Source organism: Populus nigra, chromosome 2 (assembly GCF_951802175.1).
Source record: "Populus nigra chromosome 2, ddPopNigr1.1, whole genome shotgun sequence".
In the NCBI taxonomy this organism is placed as follows: domain Eukaryota; kingdom Viridiplantae; phylum Streptophyta; class Magnoliopsida; order Malpighiales; family Salicaceae; genus Populus; species Populus nigra.
This window is the reverse complement of record NC_084853.1, coordinates 24,638,581-24,642,342: the sequence shown is the minus strand read 5'-3', so window position 1 is coordinate 24,642,342 and position 3,762 is coordinate 24,638,581.

The window sequence follows — 3,762 nt, the reverse complement described above, 5'->3', positions numbered from 1 at the left end:
CAGCGGCAGCCATGCCAACAGGGGGGAATCGGCAGCGCAGACTTTTCGACGAACATGGGCTGGACGCTGGACTGGCCGGGCCATGCAGGAAAATTCATCGAGGGGACACGCTGAAGAAACAGCGCTGGTTTAGACACGGTGGGCGCAGTGTTGGAATCGGCAGCGCCGATGAAACCGGCAAAGTCGGCAGAATTGGCAGCGGGTGCTGGCGATGGGTCTGGACGGGCTGGATAGTCCAAGGCTCGACGAGAAAGACCGCAGGTTGAGACACTGGGGCAGTGGCAGCCCGCGGGACAGTGTTGGCAGATTCGGCAGCGCAGATTTGTGCGGCTGCAGGTTCGTCGGGGAAAATCGGCAGCGCAGATTTTTCGACGAACATGGGCTGGACGCTGGACTGGCCGGGCCATGCAGGAAAATTCGTCGAGGGGACACGCTGACGAAACAGCGCTGGTTCAGGCACGGCGGGCAGTGGTGGAATCGGCAGCGCCGACGAAATCGGCAAAGTCGGCAGAATCGGCAGCGGGTGCTGGCGATGGGTCTGGACGGGCTGGATAGTCCAAGGCTCGACGAGAAAGACTGCTGGTTTAGACACTGGGGCAGTGGCAGCCCGCGGGACAGTGTCGGCAGATTCGGCAGCGCAGATTTGTGCGGCTGCAGGTTCGTCGGGGAAAATCGGCAGCGCAGATTTTGCGACGAACATGGGCTGGGCGATGGACTGTCCAGGCCAGGCAGGAAAATTTGTCGAGGTGACACGCTGACGAAACAGCGCTGGTTCAGGCACGGCGGGCAGTGTTGGAATCGGCAGCGCCGACGAAATCGGCAAAGTCGGCAGAATCGGCAGCGCAGATTTTTCGACGAACACGGGCTGGACGGTGGACTGTCCAGGCCAGGCAGGAAAATTCGTCGAGGGGACACGCTGACGAAACAGCGCTGGTTCAGACACGGTGGGCGCAGTGTTGGAATCGGCAGCGCCGAGAAAATCGGCAAAGTCGGCAGAATCGGCAGCAGGTGCTGGTGATGAGTCAGGACGGACTGGATAGTCCAAGGCTCGATGAGAAAGACCGCTGGTTTAGACACTGGGGCAGTGGCAGCCCGCGGGGCAGTGTCGGCAGATTCGGCAGCAGTGTCTGCCGATTCGGCAGCGTTGGCTTGTTGGCGCGGGGGGCCGATGCGAGTGGGGACTTGGGCAGCGGGCAGTGAAAGCAAGAGTTTCCCCGATGCTGCCGGGAAAAACGCTCCCCGGGATGGCCGGGTGAGATGACCCGGCGGCCCGCGACGGGTCATTCAATTCCATGCCCCGTCAACATAACTCCCGATGTACTGTTTGCTTTTTCGGAAGAAGAGATCCATCCCCCCATCCTCGGCCAGCCAAAAACGCTCCAATTAATGGGCGGGTGAGATGACCCGGCGGCCCGCGACGCGTCATTCAAATCACTGCCCTATCGGCTACAACTGCTGATGGGTGGGATTAGAGGCCTGCCATGGTGGTGAGGGGCGGCGAGGACCGTGAAAGCTAGAGTTTTTCAGAGGCTGCCGGGAAAAAGGCCCCTCGGGTGGCGGGGTGCGAGGACCAGGCGCGTCATTCAATTCTCTTCCCTATCAACTTGGCTCCCGTTGGCGGGATTGGAGGCCTACTGTTTGTTACAGGGCTAAAATCGTCAGGGGAAGAGCTGACGAAACAATGCTGGTTTGGATGCAGGGGGTAGTGTTGGAATCGGCAGCGCGGACAAAATCGGCAAAGTCGACAAAAAAGACTGTTGGTCTGGACATCGGGGCAGCGGCAGCCATGCCGACAGGGGGGGAAATCGGCAGCGCAGATTTGTGCAGCTGCAGGTTCGTCGGGGAAATCGGCAGCGCAGATTTTTCGATGAACATGGGCTGGAAGATGGACTGTCCAGGCCAGGCAGGGAAATTCGTCAAGGGGACACGCTGACGAAACAGCGCTGGTTCAGGCACGGCGGGCAGTGTTGGAATCGGCAGCGCCGACGAAATCGGCAAAGTCGGCAGAATCGGCAGCGGGTGCTGGCGATGAGTCTGGACGATTTATAGTCCAGGGCTTGATGGAAAAGACTGTTGGTCCAGACAATGGGGCAGTGGCAGCGCGGATTTGTGCAGCTGCAGGTTTGTCGGGGAAAATCGGCAGCGCAGATTTTTCGACGAACAGGGGCTGGGCGCTGGACTGGCCGGGCCAGGCAGGAAAATTCGTCAGGGGGCCACGCTGACGAAAACAGGGGCTGCGGAGTGGAAAATCGGCAGCGCAGATTTTTCGACGAACAGGGGCTGGACCGGCCGGGCCAGGCAGGAAAATTCGTCAGGGGGGCACGCTGACGAAAAGAGGGGCTGCCGCGTGGAAAATCGGCAGCGCAGATTTTTCGACGAACAGGGGCTGGACTGGCCGGGCCAGGCAGGAAAATTCGTCAGGGGGGCACGCTGACGAAAAGAGGGGCTGCCGCGTGGAAAATCGGCAGCGCAGATTTTTCGACGAACAGGGGCTGGACGCTGGACTGGGCCAGGCAGGAAAATTCGTCAGGGGGCACGCTGACGAAAAGAGGGGCTGCCGCGTGGAAAATCGGCAGCGCAGATTTTTCGACGAACATTCGTCAGGGGGGCACGCTGACGAAAAGAGGGGCTGCCGCGTGGAAAATCGGCAGCGCAGATTTTTCGACGAACATTCGTCAGGGGGGCACGCTGAGGAAAACAGGGGCTGCCGCGTGGAAAATCGGCAGCGCAGATTTTTCGACGAACAGGGGCTGGATGCTGGACCGGCCGGGCCAGGCAGGAAAATTCGTCAGGGGGGCACGTTGACGAAAAGAGGGGCTGCCGCGTGGAAAATCGGCAGCGCAGATTTTTCGACGAACAGGGGCTGGACTGGCCGGGCCAGGCAGGAAAATTCGTCAGGGGGGCACGCTGACGAAAAGAGGGGCTGCCGCGTGGAAAATCGGCAGCGCAGATTTTTCGACGAACAGGGGCTGGACGCTGGACTGGGCCAGGCAGGAAAATTCGTCAGGGGGGCACGCTGACGAAAACAGGGGCTGCCGCGTGGAATGGCAGCCTACACGCAGATGCGAATTCGGCAGCGCACGATGGCTTGAGCAGGTCATGGGTTCGACTTGGCGCGATCTGAAACCTGGACGAGGGACTGTCGACGCTGGACGAGCCAGCGCGGTGGCCTGTCGTGCCCCGTTCAGGGGGGGCCTGCCGCGGAGACAGCCCTCGCGGGCTCGACAGCGCAGGCCAGCGTCCCCGACGTCGCTGGCCGCGGCAGGCGAGCTGCCGGGGTTCCCGCATTCCTACAAGAAAACGTCGTGCTTTCCACATGAAACCAATCCAGTAAAATCAGCCATATTTTTATGAGGCTGCCCACTGAATTTGGGGTCATTCCGGGCCGGTTCCTAGTTTTGCGGATTTACTCGATTTCTAATGGTAGGAAAATTAAAACAAATACTTCCCGACCTCGAAAAATTCTGGGAAAATTAATGAAGGTGGATTGGATTTTTGCCAACCTCTGTGCAAAATTTCAGCTCAAAATACCAAGAAATGAATTTTTTAGAGGGGGGTGACAGCTGGGACCTAGTAGTGTCTCCCCCTGCCAGAGCTGCAATGACACTTATTGCTCTTTAGGGAGCCACCAGGCCGGCGCCCCTCAAAGACCACACGCGCGCGCGCGCCCGCCCGCGCTGGGCGCTGGGGCGCTGGGGCCTGAGGGCCTGGGGCCCTTGGGGGCCCTTGGGCGCTTGGGCGCGCGCGCGCGGCCCCCGCAGC